Consider the following 9,797-nt stretch of genomic DNA (forward strand, 5'->3'; position numbering starts at 1 on the left):
AGTAACAGACAGCACCCCTTTCAGTTTGGATTGCAGACGCTCATTTTCATCCTCCAGCAGCGTCATACGCTGTTCTAACTCATCAGCTCTGGTATTGACTTGTGCCAGCTCCGCCTGCACGCGGTTTAGGGAATCTTGCACCGTTTTTTCCAGCGCCTTTTGCAGTTCTGGCGCTATCTGTTTGGCTACTTCACGGGCCAGGGCTACATAATCATTGGCTGCAGGATGAGAGGACATTATGTGTTCTGCCGGGCTTGAAAGCTGGGACTGATGGTGTTGCAGCTCATCTTCCTGTGTGTATAGCTGGGTCGCAGTGGCGGGAAGCGCCGCCATCTTACCTCCCTTTACCACGGCCGCGGCTGAATCTTCCATGGCAGGCACCACCGGGTATGTTTCCGTGTGCAGGGCTGGTGGCTTCACCGCTGATTGTCGTCGCCAAAGCGACTATTGCGAGCAAACAGGCTGGACGGGAACGGGAGCTCAGTCACTCGCGTCCTGCGTCGCCAGCGCCGGAACCGGAAGTCCTGATAATACTGTTTGAAGAATTAAAATTAAGCAAATAACTTATAATTAAGTGCCGGTGCATGTGAGAAATGTGTGATTCTATATTGCACTTTGCCGAGAATGAATAGAATTGACGATACTATATGATACATTTGGTGTTTCGTATATGTTTCTTGTGAAGTATCCTGTATTATTTAACTGTTTATTCATTAGTAGTATAACAAATGTTATGTCAGAAGAAAGGAATATGAATATGAACTCCCGTTTGTGTACGTTCATATAATAATATTAATAACACGGTTATATATTATGTTGAGAGGACTCATTATTACGTTTGGCTGAAATATAGTATGTAATGATTAATATGTTAATAACATTATTTAAAGTAAAATTTGCTGGAAAGGCTATTGGACTATTATTTTGTCACATAGAGGGTTATTCAAAATTCTACGCTGCACAGTTACGCATTATACATTATAATACAGGTGTTTATTTTCCTGTCCATTAGATCTACTATCTTAAAGAGTGACATTATTAATTTGATGTTTATTAATTAATTTATTCTTTTGAGTATGACAAATGTTGCATTAGGTCCAACAATGTGAGCTTCCGTTTGTATCATTTTGTATTATGAGACCACGGTTGTGTCATGTTGTGCATACTCCTATTTCACCTAAATGGGATATAATATTTTATACTTCAAATAGTAATACTAAAATTTAGCAATAAAAATCAAAGTTTATACCTGTGTAACAGATATGCCAGATGTTTATATCTGTACAGGTGGGAATAATGGATTGGATAAATTGATGTACTTGCGTGCTTGTTGAAAATAATTAAAAGTGATGATATGATATATTTTGTAGTTTATATTTCTTGTCTTATATAGTATATTAATTTATTCACTAGATTACAGATTACAAAATAGAGGATATCCAAACTGGTCCCTAAAAAGAGCACTAAACATCACTCATAAAAAACCTAGAGATGTCCTGCTATTTCAAGAGAAGCCACTTACAATATCAGACTCAACCAAACCGACCCTGGTGCTCCAGCAAAATAACCAGTTCAATGACATAAAAAGAATAATCAACAATCGTCTACCCATGCTAATGGAGGATGATACCCTGGAGGATATCCTCAAGGATGGATGGAGAATTGTAGCACGAAAGGCTCCATCTCTAGGTAGCTCCCTGTCACCGTCCTTTTTCAACTCCAGGACGGTCAAAACCACCTGATTAGAACAGAAAGGGTTTTACAAATGTGGGAACAACCCATGTAAAGTCTGCCAGTATGTACTACCAAAAAAGGTATTTGTAGATGCAAACAACATCAATACGTTCACCATCAACAATTATATTAACTGCAACACAGAATCGGTAATCTACATCATTGAATGTACCGACTGCAACCTAAAATACATAGGTTGCACTAACCGTAAACTGAAAATAAGAATACTAGAACATCTAGGATATATACGTAACCCGAACATCACGAACATCTCCAATGTCGCCAAACATTTCATCCATCAACACAACAGATCGACTAACTATTTCAAGTGTTATGCTATTGAAAAAATACACATTCCAAAAAGAGGGGGGACATTATACACAAAACGCACACCAGAGAGGCATTTTGGATTTTCAGACTACAGACTAGAGTACCAAATGGTCTTAATTTGAAAAAAGAATTAATGTTCCACTACTGACCATCTGCACCAAACTCTACATTTTTCAAGAATCAACTTATATGGAATTATACTGTCAAATCTACAACTAACATTATTTCCTAACGAGGTAGCAAAAGTAATTAATGGGACAATGAATACCTGTAATGCAATACATAACAAGGTGGTTTAAACTGTGAAAATCCCTAATTTTTCAATTTAACTACCTACACTCAAGTGATATCACAAAGTTTGTTTGGATAAAACTAATAATAACACAAAATAAGACATTGGATATGATTGACGGGAAAAATATGCGTAACATAATAGAGAAGTATGTAGCGTAGAGGTTCCCAGAAAACCTAAATTTGATAAAATAATAAACTCACCAAGCATCAGTTAAACCAGTACTATTATCATATCTAACATTAAATACTACACTTTACAGAATAAAGAATCCCCATAATACACAATCGCGTTACTATTATCAGTCCAATAAGCAACCCAAACGGGAGTATATACTCCTCTATCTGACCTAATACCTGTCACACCTCTAGTGAATAAATCAATATACTATATAAGACAAGAAATATAAACTACAAAATATATCATATCATATCATCACTTTTAATTATTTTCAACAAGCACGCAAGTACATCAATTTATCCAATCCATTATTCCCACCTGTACAGATATAAACATCTGCCATATCTAGAAAAAATATATAGGAGGGTTCCTCCAGCTCACCTTTTCACCAGATATGCAGAGTCACTCACGCACGGATCCCCGTGTCGGCACACGTGTAAACATAGAGAAAAAGACGAAGGATTGAATCCAGCGATGAGTCTGTGTGATTCTGTTAAAAATATAGGAATCTTCTTCCAAGTTTTATTCAAGCAGAGGGTAAAACAAGTGCGATAAAATATAGGTCAATTTCCCTATGTGAAACAGAGGGATGGCACAGCAATTAGAGCGGAGCCTACGCGTTTCTGACGCTGACTGCGTCCTTAGTCATGGCTGCTAGGGAAATTGACCTATATTTTATCGCACTTGTTTTACCCTCTGCTTGAATAAAACTTGGAAGAAGATTCCTATATTTTTAACAGAATCACACAGACTCATCGCTGGATTCAATCCTTCGTCTTTTTCTCTATCTGCCATATCTGTTACACAGGTATAAACTTTGATTTTTATTGCTAAATTTTAGTATTACTATTTGAAGTATAAAATATTATATCCCATTTAGGTGAAATAGGAGTATGCACAACATGACACAACCATGGTCTCATAATACAAAATGATACAAACGGAAGCTCACATTGTTGGACCTAATGCAACATTTGTCATACTCAAAAGAATAAATTAATTAATAAACATCAAATTAATAATGTCACTCTTTAAGATAGTAGATCTAATGGACAGGAAAATAAACACCTGTATTATAATGTATAATGCGTAACTGTGCAGCGTAGAATTTTGAATAACCCTCTATGTGACAAAATAATAGTCCAATAGCCTTTCCAGCAAATTTTACTTTAAATAATGTTATTAACATATTAATCATTACATACTATATTTCAGTCAAACGTAATAATGAGTCCTCTCAACATAATATATAACCGTGTTATTAATATTATTATATGAACGTACACAAACGGGAGTTCATATTCATATTCCTTTCTTCTGACATAACATTTGCTATACTACTAATGAATAAACAGTTAAATAATACAGGATACTTCACAAGAAACATATACGAAACACCAAATGTATCATATAGTATCGTCAATTCTATTCATTCTCGGCAAAGTGCAATATAGAATCACACATTTCTCACATGCACCGGCACTTAATTATAAGTTATTTGCTTAATTTTAATTCTTCAAACAGTATTATCAGATGAAATATTAAACACCATATCTCATTTCTATTAAAAAACGAATACACACAACATGACATAAAACCGCGGTTTCATGACACAAATTGAAATAAACGGAAGGACATATCGGTGTACCCAATCCAACACTTGCTACACGTTAAGGAATAAATAAACAAATCAATAAACCCAAGAAGTACAAGAAATACATATACATTGTATCAATATTCCTACTTATCTCCAGTAACAATGTAACCAAACGATTTTATACAACACACTTATCATCCACATGTATACTTTTTAACTCACTGTGTTCACAATCAGACAAACTCTGTCATCTGTTTCCCCTATCTGCCTAATAAAATATCAAGGCTATGTTACAATTATAATTACAAGCATCTTTTAACATAAGGTATATTTATAAAATTATTTATCTTACCTGATTAGTTGTGTCCGGCTATTGCCCTCCTATTCATCTAATCAGCTTCCTGGATGCAAAATAGGGAAGCGTTCCATCTAAACAATCTGCTTGGACCGCAATTAACTCCACATGGACGACCGGATATAAACTCTACCTGCACCAGTCAGAGTTTGACAGAAAGCCATGACTAAGGACGCAGATGCCTACGCATTGCGTAGGCACCTGCCTATCCCCTTCAACTAGCCAATTTGACTCTGAACTAACACAGATTGTCTATCTTTTAATACCCCTTGTTGCCAAATAAAACTTGGAAGAAGTTTCCAATTTTAACAGATATTCCTGGTCTCAGCGCTGGATCCTTTCCTATTTTTTCTTGTCTTATTCATTACGTGTGCCGACACGAGGACCCGAGCGCTACAGACAGTGTGACTACTATACCAGAACCAACCTCAGTACATAAATGCAGTACTAGATACAAGCTCAGTACATATATACAATACCAGAACCAAGCTCAGTTGTAACGTCCGTGGTCGCTGACCACGAACTCCTTCCATCCATTCGACGCCTTTCTCTCAAGAGATGTCTGCACATACGGTTGTCCTGCTCCACAGTGACCACCAGGGTGCATTCACGAGCTCACTACAGACTTGAGAAGCCAGAGCGCATGCATGTTGGTAGCTGAGCTGATTGCTTCAGAGCACCCTGGGCTATAAGAAGGTCCCAGCCCCATCCTCCCACGCCTGAGCTTTGTTGTGTATTCCTAGTCTGTCTATGTGATGGCCTCCTAGTGTGTTACCTGTACCTGTTCCTGTATCTGTTCCAGTTCCTGTTCCTAGCATTCCATACCTTCCTGGTCGAGCACTGTGCTGTGCCAAAGTCGTGTCGTGCTGTATCCACATCTGACCTGCTTCACCTCACCTGACGTCTGCCTGCTGCCTAGTCCCAGCCGAGCCTGCCCTGCTGCTTTCTGAGCTGCCACAGGTACCTATATGAACTATAGACTTTAACCTGTGCCCTGTTGTCCAGCTGCTTTACCGCCAAGGTGGTACAGCCCAGTGGGTCCACAGACCCTTCATGACATCAGTACATATATACATCCCCAGAACCAAGCTCAGTACATATATACAGTACCAGAACAAAGCTCAGTACATATATACAGCACCAAAACAAAGCTCAGTACATATATACAATACCAGAACAAAGCTCAGTACATATATACAGCACCAAAACCAAGCTCAGTACATATATACATCCCCAGAACCAAGCTCAGTACCTATATACAGCACGACAACAAAGGTCAGTACATAAATACATCCCCAGAACCAAGCTCAGTACATATATACATCCCCAGAACAAAGCTCAGTACATATATACATCCCCAGAACCAAGCTCATTACATACAGTGAAGGAAATAAGTATTTGATCCCTTGCTGATTTTGTAAGTTTGCCCACTGTCAAAGACATGAACAGTCTAGAATTTTTAGGCTAGGTTAATTTTACCAGTGAGAGATAGATTATATTTAAAAAAAATAAAAAATCACATTGTCAAAATTATATATATTTATTTGCATTGTGCACAGAGAAATAAGTATTTGATCCCCTACCAACCATTAAGAGTTCAGCCTCCTCCAGACCAGTTACACCTCCAAATCAACTTGGTGCCTGCATTAAAGACAGCTGTCTTAAATGGTTACCTGTATAAAAGACTCCTGTCCACAGACTCATTAATCAGTCTGACTCTAACCTCTACAACATGGGCAAGACCAAAGAGCTTTCTAAGGATGTCAGGGACAAGATCAAAGACCTGCGCAAGGCTGGAATGGGCTACAAAACCATAAGTAAGACGCTGGGTGAGAAGGAGACAACTGTTGGTGCAATAGTAAGAAAATGGAAGACATACAAAATGACTGTCAATCGACATCGATCTGGGGCTCCATGCAAAATCTCACCTCGTGGGGTATCCTTGATCCTGAGGAAGGTGAGAGCTCAGCCGAAAACTACACGCGGGAACTTGTTAATGATCTCAAGGCAGCTGGGACCACAGTCACCAAGAAAACCATTGGTAACACATTACGCCGTAATGGATTAAAATCCTGCAGTGCCCGCAGGGTCCCCCTGCTCAAGAAGGCACATGTACAGGCCCGTCTGAAGTTTGCAAATGAACATCTGGATGATTCTGAGAGTGATTGGGAGAAGGTGCTGTGGTCAGATGAGACTAAAATTGAGCTCTTAGGCATTAACTCTACTCGCCGTGTTTGGAGGAAGAGAAATGCTGCCTATGACCCAAAGAACACCGTCCCCACTGTCAAGCATGGAGGTGGAAACATTATGTTTTGGGGGTGTTTCTCTGCTAAGGGCATAGGACTACTTCACTGGATCAATGGGAGAATGGATGGAGCCATGTACCGTCAAATCCTGAGTGACAACCTCCTTCCCTCCACCAGGACATTAAAAATGGCTCGTGGCTGGATCTTCCAGCACGACAATGACCTGAAACATACAGCCAAGGCAACAAAGGAGTGGCTCAAAAAGAAGTATATTAAGGTCATGGAGTGGCCTAGCCAGTCTCCAGACCTTAATCCCATCGAAAACTTATGGAGGGAGCTGAAGATCCGAGTTGCCAAGCGACAGCCTCGAAATCTTAATGATTTACAGATGATCTGCAAAGAGGAGTGGGCCAAAATTCCATCTAACATGTGTGAAAACCTCATCATCAACTACAAAAAAACGTCTGACTGCTGTGCTTGCCAACAAGGGTTTTGCCACCAAGTATTAAGTCTTGTTGTCTTGTTTGCCAAAGGGATCAAATACTTATTTCTCTGTGCACAATGCAAATAAATATATATAATTTTGACAATGTGATTTTCTTTTTTTTTTTTATATATATAATCTATCTCTCACTGGTAAAATTAACCTAGCCTAAAAATTCTAGACTGTTCATGTCTTTGACAGTGGGCAAACTTACAAAATCAGCAAGGGATCAAATACTTATTTCCTTCACTGTATATACAGCACCAAAACAAATCTCTTACGTATATACAGCACCAGAACAAAGCTCAGCACTTAAATACAGCATTAGAACCAAGATCAGTACATATATACAACACCAGAACCAAGCTCAGTACATTAATACAACACCAGAACAAATACAGCTCAATTTAGTGCAACCCCTGCCATAGAGGTTTGTATGGCGTAAAAATACAGCTCCCAGCATGGCCCGAACAATAGTAAGGATATGCTGGGAGATGATTTTTCACAAAAAAAATCATACCACCTATCATCTTGCTGCAGATAATACAGTAACTACAGTACTGATTAGAGGAAGAATAAACATTTACATTAAGTGACTCACCGGTGACTTCTCAGATTCTAGTTCTTTTCTTCTCCCTCTGGTTCAGACATCTATGATGAATTTCTCCCAGCCATGACCCATTTCTGCAGTTTTCCGCTCAGATGTCTTCAGCTTCTCACTTTTAAAACATTTCTGCACCTATAAACGAAGTTAAAATTCTCAACACCTCTAAATATTCATAAAGCGCCATACACTGTACCTCTAACTATAATAGCACCATACACTGTGTCCCTGATTATAATAGTACCATACACTGTGTACCGCACACACACCGTGCCCCCTGTATATAGTGCTCCCATAGCCCCCTGTAGATAGTGACCCCCATAGAGCCTTTGTAGATAGTTCCCTACATAGAAGCCCCTGTAGATAGTGTCCCACATACAGCCCTGTGTAGATAGTGCCCCCATATGGACTCCAGAGCTGCAAGGCAACAGTGCTAACCACTGAGCCACCGTGCTGCCCTACATAGAGCTTCTCCTATAGATAGTACTCCATGTATAGCCCACCTCTGTAGATAGTGTCTCACATATAGCTCCCCCTGTATATAGTATCCCACATATAGCCCACCCCTGTAGACAGTGCCCTACATATAGCCCCCCTATAGCTAGTGCCCCACAGGTAACCCACCCCTGTACATAGTGTCCCACATATAGCCCACCCCTATAGAAAGTGCCCTAAAAATAGCTCCCCTATAGATAGTGCTCTACATATAGCCCACCCCTGTATAATGTCTCACATATAGCTCCCCTGTATATAGTGCCCCACATATATAGACCCCCCTGTATATAGTGCCCCACATCCCCACATATAGACCCCCCTGTATATAGTGTCCCACATCCCCACATATAGACCCCCCTGTAGATAGTGGCCCACATCCCCACATATAGACCCCCATGTATATAGTGGCCCACATCCCCACATATAGACCGCCTGTAGATAGTGGCCCACATCCCCACATATAGGCCCCCCTGTATATAGTGGCCCACATAGAGACCGCCCTGTATATAGTGGCCCACATCCCCACATATAGACCCCCCTGTATATAGTGGCCCACGTCCCCACATATAGACCTCCCCTGTAATTAGTGGCACACATCCCCACATATAGACCCCCCCTGTAGATAGTGCCCCACATCCCCACATATAAACCCCCTGTATATAGTGGCCCACATATAGACCCCCTGTATATAGTGCCCCACATATAGACCCCCCAGTATACAGTGATGTCATTGCGCCGCTAGCGGCGTTGAAAGGCGCTGATTGGCGGGGCAAGTCATTTTGCTCCGCCAATCAGCGTCATTGTAAGGCACTGAATGGTCGGGCATTCAGTGCTAATGCATGTATTTGTACCTGCGTGCAATAGAGGCAGGCAGTGGCGTAGCTATAGGGGTCGCAGCGGTCGCAATTGCACGCAGCCCCCCACACCACATCAATGAGAAGTTACTACAGTAACTGGGGCCTATGTAATAAACTACACGGGCCCCTGTTACTATAGTAACTGACAGTACTTACCCTCCTCTTCCTGGAGCGCATCAGAGGTTCTGACGTCACAGCGCTATGCGCAGCGCATAACGGTACGATGCTATGTGCTGCGTACAGCATCCCGACACTTGATGGAGTGAGGACCTGCAGCCGAAGAGGAGGTAAGTTTAATTTTAGTATCTTACTGATGGGTTGGGGTCAGACATCCGGGACCCCCGCCAATCAGCTGTTTTGAAGGGGTTGCAGCCGCTCGTACGAGTGCTACTTCCCCTTCATTCCAGTCACTTTCTCACACTGAATCGCCCTTCCCGTATATTTACGGGAAGGTGTCCAGGCCGTAGAAAGCATCCGCAAAAAAATAGGTCCCATTTTTTATTTTACGGACCCTGCTCCCATACTTTATAATGAAAGCACGGCTTGCAAATGCGGATGACTGTCCGCCGCCAGCCGAAGCCGTAATCACGGACCGGGATTACGTCTACGGCCGTGTGCAGGGG

This window comes from Rhinoderma darwinii, chromosome 3, assembly GCF_050947455.1.
Source record: "Rhinoderma darwinii isolate aRhiDar2 chromosome 3, aRhiDar2.hap1, whole genome shotgun sequence".
NCBI lineage: Eukaryota > Metazoa > Chordata > Amphibia > Anura > Rhinodermatidae > Rhinoderma > Rhinoderma darwinii.